General features: G+C 47.0%; 1 protein-coding gene across 1 annotated transcript in view; it reads left to right on the plus strand.

Annotated features, from left to right (window-relative positions):
• Positions 1-201: 201 nt before the first annotated feature.
• LOC311618694 (teneurin-3) overlaps positions 202-27,990 on the plus strand; it is a gene marked incomplete at its 3' end in the record, with an annotated part of 452,876 nt that continues 425,087 nt past the window's right edge. Inside the window, exon 1 of the mRNA XM_084876249.1 lies at positions 202-334. The remainder of the gene's footprint in view (positions 335-27,990) is intronic.

Here is a 27,990-nt window from a genome sequence, read left to right on the forward strand (position 1 = left end):
CCCGGCAGCCGGAGCGGAGCCGGAGCGGAGCGCCGTCCCCAGCCGGGCTGTGCAGGGCTGGCCGGGGGCGCGGGGCACTGATTGGCCGCGGAGCCTCCAGCCTCCGGCCCCCGCGCTGCCAGGGGAGGGGAGGGAGGGGCAGGGACGTGGCTCAGCCCGCAAACCCCGTGTGACGGAGCAGGCGGCGAGCGGAGCCTCTTTCTGAATAAAGAGAAGAGGAGATGGAGTACCTGTCACCCTGACCGCTGGCGGCGGGAGTCCCGGATGGTACATGGTCGCGGCGGGATCCGGCTCCGGGCGACCGGCTCTCCCGCCATCCGCGCCGGAGCGCAGGGTAGGTCCCCTCCTCCCGGCCCAGCCTCCTCTCCTCCCGGCTCAGCCTCCTCTCCCCGCCGGACCAGCCGCACTCGCCGCCCCGCACTCGCCGCCCCGCACTTGCGGACACGTGGGCGCGCCGCCCGCACCCTCCGCCCGCGGTCCCCCCGCCGCCCGCCCGGGCCCCGCCGCCGGCTGCTCCCCTTCCCCCGCCTCCCTCCCCATCCCGGCCTCCCGCCGCTCCTCCGCACCCAGATCCAAACACTCCCTCCGGCTGGCGGCAGGGGAGGCTGGGGGCCGCGGAGGGGAAGGAGGGGGAGCTGGGGAGCTGGGGGGCAGGGGGACCGGGGGGAGCAGGGGGGGAGCAGGGGGGGCAGGGGGACCCGGGGGAGCAGGGGGGGAGCAGGGGGGGCAGGGGGACCCGGGGGAGCAGGGGGGAGCAGGGGGGGCAGGGGGACCCGGGGAGCAGGGGGGGAGCAGGGGGGGCAGGGGGACCCGGGGGAGCAGGGGGGAGCAGGGGGGGCAGGGGGACCCGGGGAGCAGGGGGGGAGCAGGGGGGGCAGGGGGGGAGCAGGGGGGGCAGGGGGACCCGGGGAGCAGGGGGGGAGCAGGGGCAGGAGGGCCGCGGGGAGGCAGCGGAGAAAAAGAAAGTGAACTCCTGGGCGCCGCCGCCCCCCCTCCCAGGCTGGGGCGGTGGGCACGGAGGAAGTTGTACCACTTGCTGTCCGCCCCCTCCCCTCCCTCCTCCCTCCTCCCCCCTCCCTCCGCGGCCCTCCCGGGGGCGCCGGAGCCTCAGTCCGGCCGCTGCCCGCGCGGCTCGGAGGACGGAGCGGGGAGGACGGAGCGGCCGGAGCGGGGCCAGCGGCCGCGGTGAGTGGCGCCGCCAGCGTCCTCCTTCCCTTCGGGGGTCCTAGCGCCGGCCTGGCGCCGGGAGGGAGGAGGGAGGGAGCGGGGAGGAGGGACGCTGAGCTTTCCCGCTGCCGGGAGCAGGGCCAGGGGGGCAGCCCCGTGGCCTCCAGCATCCCGCCCGCTCCGGCCTCCGGGCCCGCGTGTCCCTGCGCCCCCCTGCCTCCCTCCCGCCTCTGACACCTCGGCGGCTGCTCCGGGAACTTCGGGGGCCGCTGGCCGGGGGGCTGGGGGGCCCTGGCCGGGGGGCTGGGGGGCCCTGGCCGGGGGACTGGGGGGCCCGGGCCGGGGGGCTGGGGGGCCCTGGCCGGGGGGCTGGGGGGCCCTGGCCGGGGGAGCCGGTCCCCCGTCACTCCGGTCCGGGAAGGCAGCTCGGAGGCCGCGGCCGCGCGTGGGGGCAGGGCGCCCGTTGCTCTGGCTCCGCTCTGAGCGGGATCCCCAGGTTTGCGTGGGGAGCCGCGTGCTCCTCTCCCAGAGGAGGTGTCTGACCGGTCCTGCGAGCGGGGAGCCCTGGGACCCCCACTTTCCGAGGAGGATCGGGGCGCGGAGTGGGAAGGGGCGGAGGGAGAGCCGGCGGCCGGGGCTGCGCGGGTCTCCGCGGCCAGTGGGTCTGGGAACCGGGGTCGGGGCTGGAGACACACCGCAGGCAGCCGGATCCGAACTGGCAGATAGCCTGGTGGGGCGCTTAAAGATGACAGATGTGTGAGTCCGCAGCTCCCCAAAGCCTGCCTGGGTGTTACCGATGGAAGGGGCTGGAGCGCTCCGAGGGCGCCGGGCAGGGCTGTCCCAGCGCCCACCTGGCCGTGCGCGCTGCGTCCCTCCCGCCTGCCTTCTGGGCGGCTGTGGAGGGAACCGGCTGCTAACTCCTACCCGCCGATTATGAGGAAGGAGAAACTCTGCTGTCTGACCCGCACAGGCGTCTGCTTTCTGGGTCCTCGGGGTTTAAAGCAGGCACTTTGGGGGCAGCGGTGGAAGTTAGAGAGGGAGACTGTCCCCGCACTTTGCGCGGGGCCGGACAGCGGGAGGCACCAGAGGCGCTGGTCTCTGCCTCCTGCTCTCTCACCTGCTGATAACAAACCAGCCAAACAGTTGTAGGCTGGGGCAGATGCCGCTGGGTGGTCCTTTCTCTAGAAATAAAAGCAAGTTCAGGTGCTTCCCTTTGGTTGGCATAAGGGAAAGGAAAAGACAGAAGCTGGCATCTTTGCAAGAGTGCCCACCCCTGATGGTATTGCAACGGAGCAGAAGGCGTGATTTTATCCATTCAGTGAAGGTGTTTAAAAATGAAGCGGGTCTCCCCCCCCCCCCCGCCCCCCCACGCACACACCCCTCCCTCCCATTGCCTGCCTGGAGAAGTGTCTGTAGTCTCGGGCATGTTCACAACAGTTTGGAAATTCAGTCACTGGACCGTTCATTATGGATTTTGATGTGTTAGTCAACACGAAAGCTTTCATAGACACACCATCGGTCTTGCTTTGTGTATGCCTTCGTCCATTTTTGATTACCTAAAACTTTTTGCTTATATTTCTTAATATGTGACATTCTTACAGGAGCCTTGAAACTTTCTATCGGTGATTTTTAAATGCAGAGCAAATATTGAATTTTTGCTCTAAGAGAGAGGTTAGTTCGGTAATAAGACTTGCTAATCCCACGTTAAAATGTCATGGCATTCACAAATTATTCCTAAATTCTTCAAAGACGGGTTTATAATGAGTTTGCTTGTTCTATTGTGTGTTTTAGGATTGCCTGTCTCATTTTGTTTCTCCTAACAATCTTGCCTTTTTTTTTTTAAATGAATTTGAATATTCCTCTTACTCAAAGTACTATTTTTTTCCTAGCAGAAAATATACTTTATTTTAGATTATTTTAAAAAAGAATTATGTAGTTCCTTTGAGTAAAACAAATACATTTTTACAATTACTACACAATTTATATGAAAAAAGTATCTATATACTAATGACTATGCCAGTGCTTATATATTTGGAAAATATAAAACATATTATGCCAGTGCTTATAAATTTGGAAAATATATATAATACTGTGCCAACAGTATTCATGCTCACCACCCAAAGACAGAATATGGACCCTAATGAGGATTGCTTGATGACTTAACATAAAGCAGAGAAGTTTGTGGTAGCATTGTGACTATTTTTCCATAGCGAATCACCCTGGATGGCTGTGTTTATTTTCCAGGAAGAAATGTTTTAGGTAAATCACCGGGGCTTTTCCTGCTCTAATCTAGCAGGCGTGTCAGGAGTCTTTGGTTGGAAAAGGGGAACTTGCTTGATTAGGGTGAAGACAAAGGAACCAAAGGATGCTTATCTCTGAATAGGAGAAAGCTCCTAAAGAGACAGAAAAGTCCTAACTTTATTCATGAGGAAAACCTAGCTAGGCAGTAATAATAATCCAGTTACCAACTTCCAGCTAGCACTGCTTGGTTTGCTTCTGCGGGCCACCAGTAATTCTCCTCTTTGTAAAGACTCCAGCAAGCCGGAGACCAGGCGAGAGCTTCTGGCTGTCACTGGGAGCAGAATGGCCTGTCAGAAGTACTTGGCCAACTTTGGGCTTGATGCACAAAAAGGGACTTTGTGGCCCTGGCTGTGGACATTCAATTGGAAATGCTGAAGTGCGTTCTCCCTGGGAAGGCACTGGGAAATGAGTCCAGAAGGCGGTCACAGTCCCACCTAAAAGCACCCCAAAAACAACTTCATTAGCTTATGAATATTTTAATAAATGCATTACCTCCTTTCCACTCAACTCTATTCCCCCGTTAGCAATGCCGTGTCCGGTGGCTGAGGGATGCCACGAGGGAGGGCACTTGTGCTTCGGAGAGTCTGTGTGCTTGGCAGCATCAGTGAGTTGCCTGCCTCTCTCCTGCGGGTTGCTGTGGGAACCCGGTAAGCCCCATCCGCTGCATGGTGCTCATCCACCCAGCGTTTCATGTGACAGTCAAATGTCCACTTTGACTTTGAGAACATACTTTGGCTGTCAGACTTCTACCCTTACCCACGTTCCATGACACATCCCCTCGGATTGTCCGGGAAAGACTGTGTTTGCATTTGTTGTGTAGAGTGGAGGGATAGCGCCGGAGAAGAGTGTCATGTGCAGTGAGAATAAAGACGCAGACTGGAAAGCCAGTACAACGAAGCAGTGCATCCCTCGAAGTTCCCACATCATGTCCCAGAAGCGTCTGTTAGGACACAGTGACAACCTGATTTTGGAGATGTCAGCTGCTTGAGAAGTCCTGATAGAAATCTGGTGCTAAAAATAACAACAAGAAAACCTCTAGTTTTAAGACTGATTAATCGCCGTGTCTTATGAAAACTGATTTATTTCATACTTTTTTATATACCAAGCATTACCATTACGGAGCTCGCTCCCTAACTGAGATTAATGCTTCTGAGCACAGGAGTGGTTCAGAGGGCTGCATTCATTCTAAGTGCCGTTGTAATCAATTTTAGATACAGCATTCCACAATGGATCAGTTTGCATCCAAACCTGCCTTATTACGGAGAATTAACTTGTTGGTGATGGATTGTAATACTTCTGCATCCTGAGGAGTCATTTGTTTCCAAACAAAGTGTGATGGCTTGTGAGAGTCTCAAAATATTGCCTTTCATAATTAAAACATCCTTGTTGGGGACTTAATTTGAACTTCCTGTAAGAATTATCTGCAGCACGAAGAATCCGCTCATTAATATGTTTGCAACTAAAATAGCCCCTTTTCTCCCTAAGACCTGTGTGCCTCCAGGTTTGTTTTCTTGCTCTTCTAAGAGTTTTAAGGCCCTTTGAGTCATAAGTGGTAAACATATACCTAGGTGTTGGCCTGTTTTCTTTATATCAGTGGTCTAGTTGAGTTTTTCAAGGATTTCTTAGACTTACAGCTCGATGTCTTGTGTATGTGTTACAACTTTATTTCACAAGGGTTGTAGGTCTAACCCTGACAATGAAAAATAATGCATGTGGAAGCAGTTCTTTATCCTCTTTGGAAATCTGCAAAGTGGTGAATGCACTGGTCCCTCCTGTGATGCCTGCATGCATTGCTTAGCTGTTTCCAGTGGGCCTCAGCCTTGTCAGCTCCGGACCCTCCACCGAGAGGCCACGCATGTTAGAATTTCCACGGCTTTGGTCCATATTGCATTGCTTTCTGAGATGCATGCGTAGAGTCTAAACAAAATGAAATATTAAAAGTGTAGCATATATGGGTAATATAGGTAATACTATCCTGCGGTAGCTATAGTGTAGGGGGTTTTTTAAATAAAAAATGTGACTGTATTATAGAGCACATAAAGTCCCACATGATGCTGTTCTTTGCTTTCAGGATAGCAAAACGTGATAGGATATATGCTTGTTATATTCTAATTTTCTTCTCTGTAATGACAGATTGCTTACCTGGACCTAGTGTGTCTCTGGTTAAAGACATTCATTTAAAACAGTTTTAAAGGCTAGAATAATGCAACTTAAACTGCCCTTTTCAAAGCATTATTTTAGCCAACCTTTAGAGTATAAACTACCAAACCACAAACATGCTCTATGACACCTATAGATGTTTCATACACCAGAACTACAGCAGGACATATTCATTTGGAAGAATTTTGATAATTTTGAAATGGTTTTGATTAAATAACTCAGGTCACTGAGTAGTCATAGTGGCTTCAGGGAATTCTCATAAAAGACAGTGATCTATGCAAAGCTGTTTCTTTCTCCTTTAAATAATCACTGTGCAGATTAAGTCAGGATCAGAGAAGATGCTCATAAATACTATGACTAAAAGATTGAAACCACATCATATAATGTATCAAATAATAATAATAATAACAATAAAACTTGCTGCCCTGTTGATACTCTTGCAGTCTTGGATGAACTCGGACTGGGGTGGCACTGACTTTCCAAGCAAGTTTGTGATAGGCGCCAGCCTTAACTGCGAGATGGCCGCCGGTTCTGACAAGTTCAGGAGCCCTGTGGACTGAGTGTCACATGACCAAATTCTGGGGATAGTCTTTTCTGTAAGTTGAGGAATCTGTAATCACTTTTGGACATATGACCATTTTAAAAATCATTTCCTCCATATTGACAGTCTGGACTTTGCAAAAAAAAAAAAAAAAAAAAAAAAAAAAAAAAGAGAGAGAGAGAGAGAGAGAGAGAGAGAGAGAGAGAGAGATTATTATCCCTTTGAAAATGAAGTGAGTGTTTTGAGAGTCCCTAGTGTGTGTGTGTGTGTGTGTGTGTGTGTGTGTGTGTGTGTGTTGTATATTCAAAATGCCCTATTCAGTTTTATGGAAGTTGCGGTGGGGTGCTGTTTGTTGATAAAGTGTTTTCAAACATTGCGGAACGCTCTCACTTCCATTGGAGAATTTGGGGACAGGGCAGAGGATGTGATTGAGTCTGCCCTGGGTGGGGCGGGTCCTCGTATTTCATACTGATCAGCTGCTGTGACTGGGTCTCTGTGTCTCTGCTTCCACACTGAAGGCAAAGGCAGCGGAGGGAGGAAGGAGGAGGAAGAGTGGGAGTTATGTTTAAGGGCGATGGTGCTTTGAGCCTCTTTTCTGCGTAGCTGCGTGTCTTGTAGCAAAAGCAGCCTAGAAAGGCAGAATTGGCCATTTAAGTTAATTGGGTAAGTACAGGAGAAAATTGACTTCTCATTTTCTTTCACTTTTAAGTGTATGCATTTTAGATCCCTGCATGCGAGTAACAGCATAATCAGGTTTTTGGGGTTTTTTTTTATGTGTGCTGTTTTTTTTTGTTTTTAATCAGAAAGTCCAAATATTTGACTTGGTTCTTCATATTTTGGGGGAAGAGATAATGTAGTTCTAACTCGATCTTAATAGGTATCCTTTATTTGCACATGGGACTGATCACCTTATCGCTTATCATTTTATAATCCTAGATTTTATAAAGAGACTTAAAAAAAAAAAAAAAACTACCCGATTATTTTGAAAGATCATTAGAAGTAACTTGCAAGGTTACTTATCTTTGAAGATAAGGCTCTTAATCCATAGATTTTAGTCATGCTGCCGTTTCTTCTATTATTAGCGCAGTAGCCAGAATTCTTGTGATAACTCCTCTTCGGTTTGCTGTCGTTTAGAAAGAAGTGATGGTTATTCCTTCAGTCAGATTCAGAAGCACTTCTGAATAGTAGGATTATGGGAGTTTGTGGTCCCTGCTTGCCCCAGGGGGGGGGGGGGGGGAGACAAAAAAGAGAAAAAGGAAAATGTATTCCTGTATTGGAATGGATTATTTCATCTTGAGTTAAATTAAGCTCAAGTAATATTTACGATTAGAATGGTGGGCGCCCTGTCAGGAGGAGGAGGTAGGGCTTCCCTTTGAGGACAGGGACGGTCTGTAAGAAAGACCCTCCCTCGCTCCAGAGCACCCAGCACCCTCCTGTGCCCGCATTTGGCTTCTGTGCAGGGCGCCTCAGGATGGCTGCTGTGCCTGGACTGCTCCTTGAACCGAACGGTATGTTATACAGAGACACACACACAGGATTGCAATGGCTTTGCTGTCATTTATCACGAGAAATGCATGAAGTGCTTTAATGGGTTTGCATGGGGCACATGCCAGTATGTTCACACTTAGATATGTTTCTTTTGCTCATGATAAAAGTCAACCAAAGCCCATGGGAAAGTATATTTCTTATTTTCTCTGCCTTTTTTTTTTTTTTTTTTTTTTGTGGTGCAACTTCTATGCTAATACTGTTATTGGAGCATTTGGAATTTGTCAACATGGAGGTGGGAACATTAGGAAGGGACGATCCTTTTCAGGAGCTCTAAACAGAGAACTGGCACAGGCTTGTCATGTAAGATATTTCTCTCGGAACTGATGATAACCTCCAGCTAAGGAAAGCTGCCAGTCCTACGGGTCAGACCCAGGGCTTGCTCCTCAGAAGGACAAAAGCAGCATCTTCCAGCACATCTTCCTGTGCTTTTAAGGAAAAAGGAAACTAAGATTTAAAAATGTAAACCTTGTCCACTTGCATTTTGTGTAATGATGAGAGTAATACATATAGGCAAAAATCACAAATCTAGTTATTGAAATAAATGCAGAAAGGAGGCTCACTCTGATCAGGGAATAAGTGCTAGAGTATAAATAAGCACTTTCTGTCTCTTCATTGCCATAGGACAGGGACATTCTTCTGGAAGTGATATTGCTGAATTTGATGATGACACCAATAATGGTTGGGGAATAACTTGATATAATGGAAATAACTGAAATATCAATCCTCTTCATGTTTGCTAATACTGTAGGAAACATTCCAGAAGGATGAGAAAGCTTTTGAAAGTACTCAGACCTTCCCAGAGAAAGAGAATATGTTTGTCTCCCTCCAAAGCTGTTGGTGAATTGGGGTTCAGAAAGGGGTGAAGGCTGAGGGGAACTTCTGCCAGGTTGTTTTTCTCCGAATTAAAATAGGACATGTGGTTTCCAGCTCTGCCGTGTCTCCAAGTTGATATTTCTGCTCTGAGTTAATTTATTTTTCTGAGTTAATTTTTAACTTGTCTTTCTCTCATGAAGGTGCTGGCACATGTAGCATTTAAAATAAATTCCAGTTTAAACAGAAATTAGCGGTGTGTCTTAGAGGTAAATAGTGCCTGTCACACCAGAATGGAATCCTCACTTGGGCATCCGAACAGGATAGCTTTTTCTCGCCTGCATGAATACACTGTGGAGTCTGTTTCCTGTGGTTGAGAAATTAAGTAAAACGTTCCCTTTGTGTTACTTTTGTCCTGGAATACACTACCCCTGAATGATAAGACTGTGACGTTACAACAAAACTTAGAAGCAATGTTGGCATGTTCGGTTAATTTGCCAGTAAGATTTTTTTTTCTTAAATTATTACTAATTTTAAAAGTCACATGTGTGTCAGGGACTTTGAATCAATACTTTACCAAAGATATAATACTTCTCTCATGCTCTCTCTGCTGTGTTTCCATTGTGACATAATTTTCTATATTGCTTCAATCCATATTATATTAGCTGGCAGAGTATATGTACAGTGTGATAACTTTAAGTGAACAATCATTGCAATGATATTATTTTAAAATTAAATGGGTTTTTAAATTCTGCACAGAAGGATCTAAAGCACATATTGTAGCTAAAGGTACTGTCTCAAACAGAAAAGTTCTCATCTTTTCATATGAATAAATGTTCATCATTAAATTATGTACATATAACTTTTGCCTTTTATATATTTCCACTAATGAGAACTTCAGATTTTTTTTTCATATGGATAATGTGCTCTATAGTCCATAATTAAGGAATTTAAAAATATTAGTAATCAAAGTTTACACTAACATCCATTTTATATATTTTAAAGAATCCCAAAGGCAATGAAGATGGTTGGGCAAATCTAGAGAGCATACAAAAATTTAACAAATAGCCCACCTTACATAACTTTGACACTTGCAAAAGTATATATTAATATTCACATAGCTAACCAAAATGTTATTTATTACAAAAATAAAAGATGGGTGGTATATTTATATTCTTATCCTTAAGTCAGTTCATGTTAATGCACTTGTAAAACATACGTGACATTTTACACATTACTTATCGATGTCCTGGTCTGAAGTAATCTCAGTAAAATTCATATGATCTTGCATTTCATTTCAATCTGGTCTTAGCCAGGGAGGTCCCCCCTCAGGATAGCCCTGACAGAAGTCTGACCTCTTTCCCGTCAAGTTTCCTATGACTCCTGCGCCTTCCAGGAACACAGCTCACTCTGCTGTGCAGGTGTGCGATGCGTTTGACCCGGGAGCGACCGGAGGAGAGGGCTGGTTCTGTAAGACGCGCTCCTGAGCTCTCACATCCTCTGCTGAGAGCGGCTTTAAAAGCATGGGGCACTGCAGTGCAGATGGGAGTCTTTGCATATCAGCTTTAGTGAATTTTACGTTGGCCTCTCAGCAAAGCCTCCTGTGAGGGACTTAAAACAAATCATTGATGTATCACGTCCTTCATTTAAATGTCATAGAAGGGATAGGAGTTGGCTGCATAATTACCACTTGTGCTTCCAAAGGCTTGATCATCTTGAACGTTGAAGAAAGCAAAGTATTTGTACGTAGTTCTCAGCCTCAGAAATTGGTATGTATGTAGACCTCTTAGGAACTGGTTTGTTTTTTATTATTTTGTTTTTACCTTTAAAAAATACCTCCGAGGGTAATTTTTATCATTTAATCTTAAAACTGGAGCATAACGGTTTGATTTAGGGACAGATGTAAATTATCAGGGCACAGTCTATATTTTTCTCTCAGAGGAAAGTGTCATGAGGTTTTTTGGGGGAGATTCTGGATCCTTCAGGGTTAAGAATCATTGGTCTAAGTGGTTAATTTTGGAGGAAGGGTGTTATATAGGTTGTAAGTCCTCGTTATGACTTTTAAAAGAATATCCCCTGCGGACTGAGAAGCTCTGTGGATAAGCTGCCACTCTTTGATGGGGGATTATAGATTTCCCCCTCAAACTCTGACCCGGGAATCTATCGCACAATGGTTTTATCAAGTAGCACTAGACTGGTGTGGCCATCATTTCCTTCCCTTTAAAACGTTAATTGATTCCTTTGTTGGGTCTAATATTTATGTAGAATTTTAGTCTAAATAGATATTTTAGGAATGATTAGATTCAACTCCTAAAATGCAAAGGTTAATAACTAAGGCAAGTAAGGCCAGAGAAGTTTGAAGTATGCTTTCACACACAGTTAGGCCACGTGACCAGTGGGTTGATTATGCTCGGTCCCCGGCCATTTACATGGCTTTGCCTAGTCCCCCAAGTCTGAAGGGGCCCGAGTTAGTTCTTTGTAAGCCTTTCTTGTGTGAGTGATATTGAAAGCAACTTGAGAAAGAGGTAACAGCATGTGAAAATGAAGCCATCACTACTTATGAAGGTTAGTCAATTTTCTCTGACCATGTATGTAAAAGAGGGAGGCTAGGGGAGCTGCTGTGGTCATGGATTAACGAGAAAAAGGCAGGCTGTTCTGCTGTGTGGAATGAACAATTTCTTGTACGGCATTTCGAGTTTCACAAAAGAGTTGTCATGTCTAAGGAGACTTTTTTTTGGTAAAGGGGTCAGAATGGACAATTAATTGCACTTATATTTCTATCACTTTTCATTTAGTCAATGAAATGTCAATCAAATAAGATATAATGTATCCTATTAAATATCAAGTATTGACTAAGTAAGGCTATTTTGCTTATAAACACAAGTGATGCCACATAAAAATATAGTGTATTATAGACAATCATTTGCCTTATGAATGGGCTCTTATTTCTGGGGATACTAGCTTCTTCAAGTTCAAAAAGAGTAGCAGCATTTACTGTAGAAATTGCCAAGTGAAGAAGTACATTTCTTACAAGTTCAATAATTCAGGTTTTTCTATGCTCATTCATTGAAGTGTACCATAAACCTCAAAGGATGGCTCTTTATAATGTTCATATTCCTGTTCTGAATTATGACCCTTTGAAGGTTTTGTATTTACATATGCATCTCTTGTGAAAGATATACAAATCTAAATTTTTTTTTCTATTCTTAGACATTAGATTGAAATTATTTATAATAAGGAAACTATTTCAAAAGACTTGTTTTATGGTCGCTTTAATATCACAGTTGAATACTCAGGCCTTCTAAAGGATTCTAGTCTTTTATAATTGGTATACATGTGAGACTAACACCTAAATAATAGTACCTACATGCTAGCTGAATAGAATCAAGTTTCAATTACTTTCTAAGATTTTTAGCACCAGGAGAATGTAAATAAGACCGTAACGTATTTTATGTAGGTATCGTCCCATTTCCACGTTATTGCTAGTAAAACACAAGGCGACCACATTGTAAACTAACGGTCTGGTTAGAAGGCACCCTTCATCCTGTTTGCTGTTTCTGACTCTCGGGCTCTCTGCATTCTCATGCTGGGTGTGAGGTCACACAGGCTGAGGCTGCAGCCCAGCTGGTTTCTTGTCTTCATCAGCTCGCAGAGCCCTCACCCCTTTCCTCTTCTTTCTCAGCGGATTCCGATCTTGGCTGTCTCCACAGCTGTTTGAAGATTTTTTCTTTTCTATTTTGCAAGTGTGCTGGGTGTAGGTCCGTGGACAAATCAAACGCCATGTCAGTGGTTCTTAAGAAGAAGTTCAAAGGCTAAAACACAGCCATGGCTTCCCTGATGCTGGGCAGTAAACACCACTAGAAGGCCATTGCTTTCTCCGCTATAAGGACATTTATATGGAGTCTGGCTCCATTCAGCCAAGTGATCACTCATGCCTATGGGATGTTTTCTAAGGTGATGACCCTGCCGGAACCAGTTTGGCTCAGTGGATAGAGCGTTGGCCTGCAGACTGAAAGGTCCCAGGTTCAATTCCGGTCAAGGGCATGTACCTTGGTTGCGGGCACATCCCCAATGGGGGGTGTGCAGGAGGCAGCTGGTCGATGATTCTCTCTCATTGATGTTTTTAATTTCTATCCCTCTCTCTTCCTCTCTGTAAGAATATCAATAAAATATATTAAAAAAAATAAAGTGATGACCCTAACTTAAACTCTAAATATGTCCATACTTACATATGTTTCTTCTCTGCAAGAACAGATTACTTACAGAACATATGATGGTTTCCTTCACTTTTTAAAAACCCATTAGAATATGACATTGTAGGGAGAAAGGTATTCATCCCTCCAATTTCTCTTCATGTACCAACCTGGAGAAGGCTCAGTGTCACCTGGGCAGCCAGCAAATGTACAGTGACCTCACCCCATAGAAATTAGAGTCCTTATGGATAAAACTCAACATATTTACTCCCATTAATATTGTTAATGCAACAAAATTGGAAACCCTCGCTTTATATAAACCTTAAGAAATGTTAAATTTGTCCACTTTTAAGGACAGCCTGTCTTCTTCATTTGTAGTATTCCCCAAAAATTTGGAGAATATTTCGGGAAAATGTTCTACTTACATTCAATTAAAACGTGACATTTTCCTCTTTTATGTTTAAAACTAGAGACCCAGTGCATGAGATTCGTGCCAAGGGCTTGGCCCTCACAGCCCCAGCTTTGTCCGGAAGGACGTCATTGGGTTGTCAGGCCTAATTAGCATATTATGCTTTTATTATCATAATATTAGAAATTAATAATGAACCACTGCCCCTGAACCTATAGAAATGAAGAGGTTGTATACATGTAGTGAAGCTTTGCCCTGATTTGATGTCCATATTTATATTTAATGCGTGCCTTACTTACAACCAACATTTTCCCTCTCCCAATCCCTTAAAATCAAGCTCCACACGTTCTGTCAGTGTTCTGTGTCCTGGGGAAGATTGAAAGAAATAAGACACGATCTTACGCCCTTAAGAAGTTTCTGCATTCGGCCGAGACCGGTTTGGCTCAACGGATAGAGCGTCGGCTTGGGGACTGAAGGGTCCCGGGTTCGATTCTGGTCAGGGGCATGTACCTTGGTTGCGGGCATATCCCCAGTAGCAGGTGTGCAAGAAGCAGCTGATTGATGACTCTGTCATCGATGTTTCTATCTCTCTCCTTTCCTCTCTGTACAAAATCAATAAAATATATTTAAAAAAGAAACAAAAAAAAAAAAAAAACAAGAAGTTTCTGCATTAGGGTGAGAGATGTGGTAAGAGCTAACTGAGAGGAATGACGGTGATGAAGGAAGACAAAGAGGTCCTGGGAGAATGACTGCTTTGGTCAAGTTGTATTCCAATAGCCTATAGACCTAAGGTATGCCAGATATGCCAGAGAGCTGAAGGGAGTACAAAAACCGAACCTTCCTACAGCCTACAGACCTTAGCAGTGCCTTGAAACTCTCCAAAATCTGGGAAAGGTCCGGGATAGTAACTACTCACAAATAACAAAGGTCCCTGGGGCTCACACACATTTAAGAGCACAGCTAGCTGAGTAAGGCAAACCTATTCCTCACCCTTTTCCACGCCACACCTGCACGGCCATGGCAACCCAAGGGGCTGGGGCGCTGGGAGCAGGGACCTGGGGAAACAGAGGTTGAGCAGTTGCCTCCTTCCCCGTGGAATAGCTGGACAGAGTGTCCGTGGCATCCTTGCCCACAAAGCGCTGTGAAGGCGGGCCCTCCCTCCTGTCCTCAGTGGAGCCTCCACAGCGCCTGGCCCTGAGCAGCCAGCAGGGAGTCACTGGTGCAGGACCAACGCATCACTCACTCTGCATCAGCGTCAATCACCTCACTAGAGAACAGCTCCATCCCACAAAGGGTGCGTGACCTGCAGACGGAGGTCTCATCTAGAGAGAGTCAGACTCCATAAGATGGTTCTGTTGTATGAAGAAGCCTGTGGCTCATGTTAAACTCACAGCACCTCAGCGGTCTGCCAGCGTTCGGGTGAGAACAGAAGATACGGCTGTGGACCGTAGATCTCGGAGAAGGACAGGCATAGCCCTGGGGAGGCAAGGAGGCTCCAGGAGAGGGATCAGCACCAGCAAACTGACGAGCGGGGAGCAGCAATGTCGGCAGGTAACGGAGACGTATGAAAGGGACCGGGTTATTCGCATATAAAAATGTCACTTCTACACAGATGGATGTCCTCATATTTCTTTTTTAAAATCTATTTTTGTTGATTTCAGAGAGGAAGGGAGAGGGAGGGGGAGATAGAAACATCCATGGTGGGAGAGAATCCTGGATCGTCTGCCTTCCAAAACCCGGGATTGTACCCTGACTGGGAATTGAGCCGTGACCTCTTGGTTAATAGGTCAACCCTCAACACTGAGGCCCATTGGCGGGGCGGCTCTCATACTTAAGATGTGTCCTTCTCTCTGCCTTTCGTTTCCTCCTTTCCCAGGAGACGGACAGAGGAGTGTGTTCCCTCAGCGGAACAAGGTTAGCAGTAAGTGGTGTGGACGTGGGCTCAGTGATGGACAGCAGGAACCCACTTCCCGGGCAGGGAGTCACCTCCTTGCACCTCCACACCCACCTCCCCATATTGGGGGCAGCACCCTCACCCAGGGGAGGGGAGCAGAGCTGCCAGATGCCAGCTTGCTACATTTTTCCAGAAAGGCCAGGATATGAATGGTGTGAAATCTCTAGATTTTTAAATGTTGGCTCATTCAAACACACACACACACACACACACAACGCCACCCGTGCGGACAGTCCCGCAGTGGCGCCTGCAGCCTGTGGTATAGAGGCAGGGGGGGTGCATCATGAGTTGCGGGGGTGAGGGAGAGGCCATGGGAGCGAGCAGAGCACCCCCTGGAGAAGCCTGCGCTGAGTTTGGAGAGAGAGCTCGGATCCAGATCGCAGGTGCTCTTGAATGTCCCCCGCTTTTCCCCGTTCAGGAGGATACGTGTTTTCAGTGTGCTGGACACTCCCTCCTGCGTTCACACGGAGCCCAGGCCGCCAGGCAGCCTCTGGGGGCCCTGACCCCACCCAGGCAACGAGGGGCTGAGTGGCAGGAGTGGGGAGATGTGGGCCTGCCCTTGCCCTCGGTCCCTCTGCTTCCTTCCGCTCCTCTCTCCTGCTCTCTCCGCCCACCCCACCCTCCCTGGCTCTGGGAGCCTCACTCTATCCATCACTCTGAGTGGGGGTGCTCTGCCAGCAAGCTGTGGCTAATAGAGACTTTTGCCAGCACTGGGCTGTTCCCTGAGTCCAGGTCCCAGATTCTGTAAGAAAGGAGGATGCAGTCAGCCTGGCGTGCTGCCCTCGGTCACATCCACCACCTCCATCGCATAAGGACCTGGGCAGGGGCATGTCCATGGCTGTGGTGGCTGCTTTGGGCTCCAGGGGAGGGAGGTCTGTCTGCCTGAGTCCCATTTCTGTCTCTTGCCCTCTGTGACCTTGGCAGAGCCCCTCTGTCTCTGAGCTCCACGCTCTCGTCTGGGGACACTGTGGGGACATGGGAGGGGTCAGGGGCCTGGCCCGCACCCCAATCCCTAAGCCACCACCGGCTGCAGTTGTCCTGGGCGTCCTGCGCACTAGGGTGCCTTCTGCAGAGGCTGGAGGTGGATTTGTTGACCAGAATTCGAGTTCCATGTGCCATTCCGGTCACCTTTCACGAAACAGAGGTGCTCAGGTGCCCACTGTGGGCTGATGGTGAGGCTGGAACAGGCTGAGGCCTGGAGAGGACGCGTTCCGTGGAAATTTTGTGTTCGAACTTACAATAGACGGTTGACGACCCTGCACAGTTGAGAATCCTCACAGAACTTTGGACTCTGGAAACGTGACTACCCTCGTTCCTCAGGCTCCATGGGGGGTCGGTGCCCGGAACGAACTCCCAGACACAAACACCTGCAGGTGCCCAAGTTCGCTGTTATAACTGTGTAAATCGGTGCACACAGTCGGTCTTCTGTGTCTGCGGGCTCTCCACCACCCAAGGATGTGCTGTTTCTGTCCGTGGTCGGTTGAATCTGGATGGAAGGCCAACAGCATCCTTACTGAAAAAAATCCATGTATACAGCGTGGGGCAAAAGTAGGTTTCCAGTTGTGAGTATACAAAACAGAGTTTATTCTTATATATTATTGTTTATGAACTAGAGGCCTGTGCACAAAATAAGTACCCAAGTCCCTAGGCCAGCTGGCGATCGAGGCCAATCAGGGCCTTCTGGCCGCGGGCTGGGGCCTCTCTTTGTTTTGTGCTGCCCCCTGGTTGTCAGCACACGTCATAGCGAGCTCCAGGTGTACCGGCCGAACTCTCGAGGGGACATTTTGCATATTAGCCTTTTATATATATAGATTGTATCCTTTTCCACAGGAACCATTGTAAACCTTTTGCCCCATCTGTAAATACACCTGCACAGTTCAAACCCTTGAAGTTTAGGGCTCAACTTTATATTTAAAACATTTTGAACTATTAAATAGAAAAAAAATCCAAAATGCTTGAATATAGTAAAGTAAAATTGTTTCCTTAATAAAATTACCTAGCGTTTTGCCATATTTCATTTGTTTCTTAAAAAGAAAAATATGTAGGCTACAAAACATGCCCACTAGCATATTCGTTAGCCCACTGGGTCTCTGAAAGTTTTGCTGAAAAGCACATTTTGAACATTCGTCTGTGAAATGTGAGTTGGCTCCAACGTGAGACAGCCCCCTGTGTTCTTATTCAGCGCTAATGCCTTCATTAAGTTATCATTTATTAAGCATCTGTTTGGAGTCCGGCACGGGTTCCGGGGCCATGAGGAAGAGGTGCACACATAAAGAAGATGGATCTTCCAGAAGCTCCCGAGAAGCATGCAGTAATTAGACAGAGGCACCAGCACCGTGGCGCTGGTTTACACTGGAACGTGCAGCACACGCTCTCCTGCGGGGAAGCCAGGAAGAGGGATGATTCCATTCCACCTCCACCCGTCATGTCCACGGCACTCTCGCCACGGCCTCTCTGCCCCTTCTGATGGACACCGGGGAGGAGGTGTGAGAGTCCTCCCCATGTCCCTGAGGTCTCATCGCCCATCACATCCTGCAGCTCCTCTCTCGGTCAAGTTTCCGTACCCACCTTCAGTGTCCGGTCCCTCAGCTACCTCTCGTGGGCTCCCGCATGCCTCATCCTGAGCACTGCACGTGTCTTCCAGGCCTGCCCCCAACCCCACCTCTCCCACCTGGCCTCCCCTCCCCAGGGTTTCTTCCTCTGCATGAGCAGAGCAGGTCTCCATCCTCAGGAACCCACAGTGGCTCCCTCCTCTGCAGGGTGACGCCCACACCCCTGTGTGGTAGTTAGGGTGTATTCTTCAGAGCCTGGTCAGGCCTCTGCTGACCCACCTCTCTGGGCCACTTGCACAGCCTACTCCACAGGTGGCTTCCGTGCTGTTCCCCTAAACACAGGGCAGGTCTCTCCCTGTGCAGGTCACATTCTCTGGGAAGTGCCTCTTCATTCTTTCAATAGGATTAATTGTCTATCTATCTATCTATCATCTATCTATTATCTATCTATCTATCACCCATCTATCATCTATCTATTATCTATCTATTTATCATCTATCTATCATCTATTATCTATCTATCATCTATCTATTATCTATCTATCTACCTACCTATATATCATCTATCTATCATTCTATCTATATATCACCTATCTATATATTATCTATCATCTATCTACCTATTATCTATCTACCTATCTATCTATCATCTATCTACCTGCCATCTATCTATTGCTCTCCCCCGTACTATGGCATTTGTAGACGTATCATTTCCTCCTTCTGCCCTCCCTCTTCGTTTATTCAATCAGATTTCCAGGACTAGGAAGGACTCTGAAGACCCCGTAGGTGAAGCACCTTATTTTGAAATGGGGTGAAACTAGGCTAACCCTGTGGCTGTTCATCTCCACAGCCTCCCCTTGCCCTGGGCCGCCGTCACTGTCCCCTGCATCTCGCAGCTCCGTGTTCCCACCGTGGCTCCTGCTCCTCCACATCTTGGCTTCCTCGGAAGCCAGCTCAGCCCTTCTCCCTCCGCCTGTGTCCACTCTCCCAGCCCCACAGCCTCAGTCATCCCGTGGCCTCCATGCTTGCCAAAGGCAGACAGATCTCAAATTCCACCCAGGACGTCCCCTCTTAGCTGATGGTCTGCTATCTAGGGGCCACACAATCTATCATGCAAGCAGGTCTCTGGAGATGGGAGTGGGCAAAGGGCAGAGGGCTGGCATAGCCAGCATATACTGGGGTGTTCCAGGCACCAATGTCTGTGGCCGTCACAGGCATGTGGAGCCGCTGGGCATATGCCCTTGGATGTCTCTAACACTATCATGTGATCTGAACGTGGGATCTTTCCCTGAAAACCTGTATCCAGTTCCTCACAATGCCTAGTTCCTTTCCCCCCCCCCCCCCCGCCCCTTTTCTTATTTTCAAAGTATGTTTGTATGAGTTTCAGAGAAAAAGGGGGAGGGAAAGAGGGATAGGAACATCAGTGATGAGAGAGAATCATGGATCGGCTGCCTCCTGCATGCCCCACACTGGGGATGGAGCCTGCAACCCAGGCATGTGCCCTTGATGGGGAATTGAACTCGACACTCTTAGATGTGGGCTGACACTCCAACCACTGAGCCAACAAGCCCAGGTAATCCCCATTTTTTCTCAGGGCTGGGTAGAGTATAGTAGAGCAGTTGTATAGGCAAGACTTACTGTATTATTTAAGGATTTCTAATCCTACATGATTAGATCCATTAGGGCTGAGGTGGTGCATTGTATCTAGAAAGCTGCTGACACCTGAAAAGTTGCTTTGTAATTTCCTTTCTTTTAACCAGGGATCCGCTTGCCACCTGACACAGACTTAGGGTTCATAAGCAAGATCTGTCTTTACAACTGACTTCTGGTTTGTGGCTGCCTCTAGGGTTGGAGATACCACCCAATGTTTCTCATCTACCCCATCTTATTCCTGATCCTTTAGTGCAGTGGTCGGCAAACTCATGAGTCCACAGAGCCAAATATCAACAGTACAATGATCGATTGAAATTCCTTTGGAGAGCCAAATTTTTTAAACTTCTTCTAACTTCACTTCTTCAAAATAGACTCGCCAAGCTGTGGTATTTTGTGGAAGAACCACACTCAAGAGGCCAAAGAGCCGCATGTGGCTTGTGAGCTGCAGTTTGCCGACCACGGCTTTAGTGAGATCCTTTAGGGAACTGTCCTGAGTTACGTGGCCACCTGAGGTCCTGGGACTCAGGCTTCGGCTAGGAGGGAGGCAGACTCCACAGGCGTTTCCTCCAGCCGCTCGGACAACCAACTTTGCATCAGGACCTCGGACTTTCAGACAATATTTCCACAGCACCTACGCAGTCCCCTGTTACCGCTCCGTGTCTGCAGCATGGAGCAAACTGGACAGAAGCCTACTGCACACTGGGTAGTGGACACCTCTCTCATTCGTTCTCCGGGGGCGGCAGCGGGTGTAACAGCGATGTCCTCAGTGTGTGCACATGTTCATCGACCTGGTCGCCCCACCGTCTCATTAGTGAGACTGGCTGGTCTCAGGGCTGGTGTTGGGAAAAGGGTATTCTCCCACGGGCACAGTAAACTCGCGGGTTTTAAACCATGGTCTCTGTAGGCATGGCTGCAACTTTCCCCGGGAAACCGTACAGGCAGTTCACTTCACAGGACCCTCTGCAGTCACGCACATGGGCTCAGCCCAGATAAGATGAGTGAGGGGGGAGGGATGGGGACCTCCCTGTCCCCGGCTTCTGCCATGAGATCAAAGGGAGATGGCACCTCAGGGTCATAGCTATTCCGCACACAGGAATTCTGAAATATCCTTTCAATGGCGTCACTGATCTGAGATTTCTCCATCATGTTGTAGCTGGCAGGGGAGTCTTCATGACATTTCACCCCAAGCCACAAAGCATTCAGCAAAAATGGCCGGAGTATGGAAGTCATGTTTCTAATAGTTTTATATGAACTTCACTTATAATTTATTTCTAACCAAATTCCTGTGATCTTCTTAGAAAATTCAGATGTTGGCTCATGTGTAATTACTATATATATAAAAGCCTAAGTGACCATCTGACCGTTTGACCAGTAGCTATAATGTGCACTGACCACCTCGGGGCAGACACTCAACTCAGGAGCTGCTGAGCTGTGCTGACTTGGCAGCGGCGGTTCTCAGGTGATGCACCCAGAACCAGAGAGGAGGGAGCCCGATTCTGGGGTACGTCACCCAAAAACTGCCCCCTCACAATCTGGGACCCCTCAGGGGATGTCAGAGAGCAGGTTCCAGCCCAACCCTGCAGGCCAGGCCGAGGGACCCCCACCGACACCCCTGGTGCACGAATCCGTGCACCGGTCCTCTGGTTTATTATAATGGCTACGTTTGAGTTTCATTAAGACTTAGAGCATCATGCAGATAGAAAGCAACAGAAAGCCCTGTTTGGAACTGTAGCCAAGTGTGTTGGTGGACGTCAGGCTGGCTGGATTAAAAGTGGGGTTGTTAAAGTGAGCTGCCTATAAGAAGGAAGTAATCAAAGGTGGGTTTGGGGGACTGTGGTTAACTGGATCCCAAGAAGCTAAATGTACCTCAAGTTCCGTATTTACATAAAGACCACCAAGGCAAATCTCAGGATCCCATCTCTGCTGGGCTCGAGCCCACTGACTACAATGGCTGGCATTTTCCCTGTTCTCACACTTACAAAAATAAAATCAGAAAGCGTGAGAGGATCAGAAAGACATCTGGTAGTACAAAATGTAGACATTTATCTGAAAGGATGCCTTTTAAAAAATAAAAGTACAAAAAAGCTTGTTCGAGCCAATTATGCTCAAAAATATAAATTTCACATAATGCGTAGAAAGGTGAGTGAATGGCAGCAGGTGGGAACAAACATTTTCCCATCTATTACATCATGGCTGAACCTCACTTCTCTGTGAAACTCCTTGCCTCCATACTCTGATTATGCCAATTTGCCATCGAAGTGTCCCCATGAGGGTCAGGAAGGATATGACAGTGGGAGAATGGGTGTGGCACATGGAGGAAAGAGAGTTCCCGTGTTTACCTTGATCACTCAAAGAAATTACTTTATTACAACCATTGCTAAGCCACACTTGTTTCACACTAGGGTATTAGTAGCTGCTTTACATTTGGATATTATTTTAATAGTATTTGATATAAAGGACAAGCCTGACTTTCCATTCAGTCCGTTCGCCTCTCCGGTAGAGCTAGGTGAGTTACATATAATTATAAATGAAAGAGACTAGATTCAGAAGTCCCCAGGGCATTAACCACATCTCACAGTTCCCTTTCAGTGTCTGTAAATATCTCCTTTGTTAGTGTGACTACCAAAAACACACAAAAAAGTGGGGGTCACCTCCATGAAGTCATGATGCTCTGTGTAAACGTTCGCAATCTAACTTGCAGTGTCACATGATGACTTGTATGGGTCAGGGCTTGCTGAAACTTTGGTGCTTCGCAGTGAATTTCCTTTTCAAGGTTGGGACCTTTTAGTGCCATTCGTCAGCTCATGTCATCTTTTCCTTTATGGGGGCCATTCTTCATTTGTTATAGGGTGCCAAACAGAACACACTGTGTGTAATGATTTCTTGTGTTTGCTCTATGTGCCCAATTTTTCAGAACATTTGTTTATATGTACATTTACAGATTTAAAAAGCATTCACATAGTCCATAGCAATTAGCATTTAAAAATGAGAATTATATGAGGGGCAAAAAGTGTGTGTCTGGATGTCTGACTGCCATCCACCAATGCTTCTTTAAAATTAGTTCAGTTAGATTAATCCATAAGTCCAAAGGCTTTGGAGCCGGCAGTCCAGCGTGTTCAGGGGCTTATCCTGTTCTCTTAGCCCAGTGGTCGGCAAACTCACTGGTCAACAGAGCCAAATAGCAACAGCACAACGATTGAAATTTGTTTTGAGAGCCACACTTTTTTAAACTGAAACTATATAAGTAGGCGCATTGTTATTAAGCTGGCCTTTGCTAAAAACTCAAGGGGCCAAATAGCTGCATGTGACTTGCAAGCCTCGGTTTGCCGACCACTGTCCTAGACACAAGGAGCACAAAGTTCCCAGCAGAGCGTGGCTGAGGATGCTGCACATCCATCAGCTGCCTCCTGCACACCCCCTACTAGGGATGTGCCCGCAACCAAGGTACATGCCCTTGACAGGAATCGAACCTGGGACCTTTCAGTCCGCAGGCCTATGCTCTATCCATTGAGCCAAACCGGTTAGGGCGATTTATAGTTGTTCTTTAAAAATTCTGTGCATTTCAAACTTTCCTTTGCCCCAACTGGAATTCCCAGCCGTCATGAAGAACCTCGGATTCCTGACCACGAGTGGGAGCCCTCTCCCTGGCATGCTGCCTTCCGGTGGCATTTCCAGGAGCTTGATGCCAGCCAAAGGCCCCGCTGCCGGGGTGCGGGGTGCTCAGGGCCTGAAAGCTGAGGCCCACAGCTCGGGGAATGCCAGCTGCGGCTGCTCCGCCCGCAGGGAGGAAACCCCAGGCCGGCTCCGAAGCTGCTGCGGTGGGAAGGCGGGCATCGGAGGACTCCACCTGCTGACAGCGTTGATGTCCTTTAATCTCCCCACCTGGGGGAAAGGAAACATTTTTGATAAAATTAAAGTTTGTAAAGGGAACCTCTTAGACTTTCCAGTTGTTGCCCAGGACCACCTGAAACGCAGTGTGATGAGCACTGAACAGCCAACAGTCCCGGGTCCCCTCTCTGGAGGGGGATATCGGTCTCCCTGGGGGTCACAGCTGGATCTGCAGTGGCTCCTGGCAACTACACCAGAGGGTACCTCCACCTCCACTGAAGCTTCTGCATCTGTGCTTCCAGCATTCCGCTGAGAACAGGCGTGTTTGCATTTTCCCTTTCCGCAGAAGGAAGCACGGCTCAGCAGAGCTGTGTGTCCGGGTCTCAGAGCGGAGCCGCCGCTGCACATGCATGTCTGGACTGAACAGGAGTGATTTCCTCTTCGCTGTCACCGCTTCTCAGAGCGCAGTCCTCCTGGGCTACAGGCCCCTGGCTGCTGTGAGGTCCTGGACACACCCCCATCCTCTCTGTGCAGGCAGCTCCCTCCCTCCCCTCAGAAGCGGGCAAATTAGCAGATTTGTGAAACTGACAAATTAGTCTCCGAACCCTGCCAAGTTCAAACTTTATAAATCTGACCTAGACGTTTTCCTTGAAATAAATACACAGGCTGATAGACTCCCGTGCTTATAGCCGCCCCTCTGTTAAATTGAAAGTCTGTGCTCTGTGTTGATGTAATAAAATTTAATTAGTTGTAAGTCAGGTTTGGGTTTCGTGGTAATTAGTTTAGTGTATAATTATTACATCTAATAGCGATCTGAAATCTGCAAGCATTTTGATCTTTTTCCAAGTCTAAAAAAAACACAAACCCAAACCTCTGTAAGATTTACAACAGAAATGGCAATCGTAAAATCACATTAGCTAATTTCATTACAGAAATTATGGAAAATGTTAAGCGGCGAGACAGAGTTTCAGCGGTGATGTGCGTGTGTCTTGCTGAGCTCGTACGTACAATACTTCCAAGTGGCTTTTTTCCTGACTGACTTCAAAGTCATCAGATGGGACTTTTAAGGCTCCTCACACATTACAATGTCTTACCTGTGATTCTGCATCATGGAATTTAATGTTATTTATAAAATGCTGTATAGTAGGATGGTCATCTGGGTGAAAACACAAATGAAGGCAATTTTATTAATACATTTGAAAATGACCTTCGGTTCGTTGAATTCTGGCAAGTGTTAAAAATTTCATGTAGAAATATGGCCAGCTTCCAACATCATATAAAAAATACACTCTGTGAATAAATCTAAACATTCTTTTTAAATCAGTAAGTTTAATAAATTTTAAACCCCCTGAGTGACATGCTATTCTGTGATGGGGCTGTCAGCCTTGAAGACCATATGAGGCCGGTGATATTTCCTTTTGGCGTTTTCCTATATCTTTCCATCCCTTTCTCTGATAAGAAGCATTTTTAATTTTTTTTTTTTGTCCCAAATGCTGTCTCCTTTGTATTGTTAAACTTACGGTTAGTAGCGTTTTTATTTTCAGCAAATGTATTGCTATTTTTAGCTTAAAAATAACAGGTAGCTCTGTCCTGTTCCCCAAAACAATCCCAGAACAAGTGTGTTTTCCACATTAAAGATCAGGCTTCTCGTCCCCTTTCTTTAGAATACTGAGATTGCAAATTGAGAAGTTCAGGAAATGGAGTGGTAAATAGCGCCGTCTTAGTAAAAGTGGGTGAGTTGGCATCGCAGGGTTGTTAAATAGATTAAAATGAATTTCCATAGCTTACTAACGGATTTGTATAAGCTGAAATCAGGTTCACTGCAAATGTATAGAAGATATTTAAAATGCCTATTTCTTCTATAACAGTTTTCCTTCTTCATTTTACCTTATTAGTAAAGGGTCTATTTCGACTTCAAAAGAGGTCTCAGGATCATTTGCAGTTGGCAAGGAGAAAGAAGTGATTTGAAATAAAATATTCATGAGCTGACATAATTAAAAATATTATCCGAGACATCTAAATTGCCTTTTATGGTATAGCGTTATAAATATTTATTTAGGTCTTTGTGAGTGTCTGGTACGATGCTTTACCTGGGATATCATTTTGGTTTTTATAGATTTGAATGTGTACTTATTTATGATGCGTTTATATTAACGTGCATTGGTCGGGCGTTAATGCTGAGTGTTCACTTAAGAAGTGTTTTGTCCAGTCCTCACAGGGACATGTGCAGAACTGAGGGCTGTGGAAAGACTGCTAGAAGGCAAACCCTCAGTCAGTGGACGGCCAGACTGTGGCATGAGATGTACCCAGTAAAGTTAGCAATCCAACGTGCTGTACAGTGAGGTGCAAACGAGAGACTTAGTAAACGATGAGGTTGGAGGATGCTTTAGGCTGAGTAGAGTCACCATCCGTTCCTATGTTCAGTAATCAACCTCAGAGGAATTGGATTTCCTTGGTTCCCTGTCTGTGGAGCCAAATGCCCAAGATACTGTTTCACAAATCAGTGATCAGTTTACTAATTTACATGGGCGAATCACCCTGTGTTAAAAATATTTTTTATTGATTGATTTGGGTAGTGGAAAGGAAGGCACCCAAACAGCTGAAGAACTATAATCATAAAGTGATTGGGTAAATTTACTTATAAATTCAGAAAGTTACTGATTGAGTCCTACTGTGAGCAAAGAGCCATGTTTAGAACAATAATATAAAGATCATTTTGGTGGTGGATACTGCCAAGAAACACAGAGTGATAAAGATCTTGTGTTAAAATATAGACGCAGAGTTCAGAATCAAAATTAATAATCATAGTGTTAGCCGAAACCGATTTGGCTCAGTGGATAGAGCGTCGGCCTGCGGACTGGAAGGTCCCGGGTTCGAGTCTGGTCAAGGGCATGTACCTTGGTTGCAGACATGTCCCCAGTAGGCGTGTGTAGTAGCAGCTGATCGATGATTTTCTTTCATCGATGTTTCTTACTTTCTATCCCTCTCTCTTCCTCTCTGTGAAAAATCAATAAAATATATTTTAAAAAAAATAACCATAGCATTTTGGTGACTATTTTACCCAAATCAAACTAGACCCTGGGGAATGCTGACTGCATTATGATGATGTGGGTATGCCTGAGGTGGGATAGATTTAAAAATCCTGTCCTGCACACCAGCGTGAATAAACGTGAAGGGTGGACCATGTGAGTATGAACAAAAAGGAAGGACCCAAAGAAAATTCTGATAGTTTTGCCCTGAGCCATGAGAGTAAATGTTTTTGGCTGTGGGAGATGTCTACCCTGCCAGCATGGTCAATGGTTGAGCATTGACCTATGAACCAGGAGGTTGAGGTTCAATTCCCGGTCAGGGCGTACAGGAGGCAGCCAGTCAATGATTCTCTCTCATCATTAATGTTTCTATCTCTCTATCCCTCTTCTTGCCACTATGAAAATATATTTAAAAAAATAAAAGCTATTTCTATTTCTTATCCGACTCTCACGGCTCTGTGCAGTGAGAGTGGAGGACAGCAGCGTTACAAATCCATTCAGCAATGTCTGTGAGGTCCCACGCCCATTGGGACTCGGCACTTAGGAGACAGCTGTGGACACACATAGGCCACGCAGACCTGGTTGCAGGTGACAGCCAGCAGGACAGCAGAGGAAAACTCAGGCAGGATTGGCGGATTCATGGCAAGAATTTGGGGAAAACACATCGGAGATTTGGGGCATTGTAAGTAGTCCCTAGTAAACCCAGGCAGTGAATGAATGGATCCCTGGAAAGAGATAAATGAGGGATGGCCGAGGGGTTATAGTTTGAGAGCAGCCCTGCCTGAGGGAGCTGTTTGGAGGAGAAAAGCCAGCACGGGAAGGGCAGTCCTGTAGATGGAGTTTGGGGAAGAGACAAGGCCATGCGCGCAGACCTGGGCGGATGTGACCAGAGGCTTCAATAGGAAACGGACAGGTAGTGGTGAGAGGCTCGGAAGAATGCGGCTTGGATGAGAGCCTGTGTGCATGAGCAGGAGGAAGTGGGCATCAGGGGCCTGTGGACTCCAGGACACAGTGGGGAGAAATGGGGCGTGGAATATGGGGGGACATGGGAAAATCAAATGCACCTTATACACAGACCCAACAGGGAAAAGAGGTGACAACCAGTGGGAGAGATACAGGTTTAGAAATGACTGTGGGTAAATATTTGGACCAATTCCTGTTTTGTAGGTTTTGTTTTGTTTTGTTTAAATGTTAACAACGTTGACTTTGGAATGCTTCTTTGGTGGTACAAAATAGGTGAAAATTGTTATTTTTTATTAAGAATACTAGAGGCCCAATGCACTATTCATGCATGGATAGGGTCCAGCCGGCCCGGCCCCAACCAGGGCCAGTTAGGGCCAGGCCTGTTGGGAGGAAAAGACAGCAGGAGGTTGGCCAGCTGGCCTGCCATGATCTGGGCCCAACCAGGGCCAGGCAGCCTGGAGGGAGGGGCCATGGGTGATTGACCAGTGGGCCCCACCCCCATTGGGGTGAGGGGGGATGACTAGGAGTGGGGCTGGCTGGGTGAAGGGGCTGTCGGCAGTGGGCTGGTTGTGGGGGCCAAACAGGAGAAGCCGTGGGAGGTTGGCCAGCTGGCCACACCCCCGATCGGGCCAGTTTGCTGGCTGCAGTGGGCATCATTTCAACTGGTCATTCTGGTCATTATGGCATTCCGGTCGCTGGCTTCATATATATATATATATATATATATATATATATATATATATATATATATATATACTTTATATATATATATATATTTAGATGTTACAGTTACTTTTTTTGGTAAATTCTAAGGCATCATGTGAAAAATAGAATTTATGTAAACTGATAACTAAAAAATTGTTTTTCCCAGAAATTAAGATTG

The sequence above is a fragment of the Pipistrellus hanaki genome (genome assembly GCF_964339955.1).
Source record: "Pipistrellus hanaki genome assembly, chromosome: 3".
Lineage (NCBI taxonomy): Eukaryota > Metazoa > Chordata > Mammalia > Chiroptera > Vespertilionidae > Pipistrellus > Pipistrellus hanaki.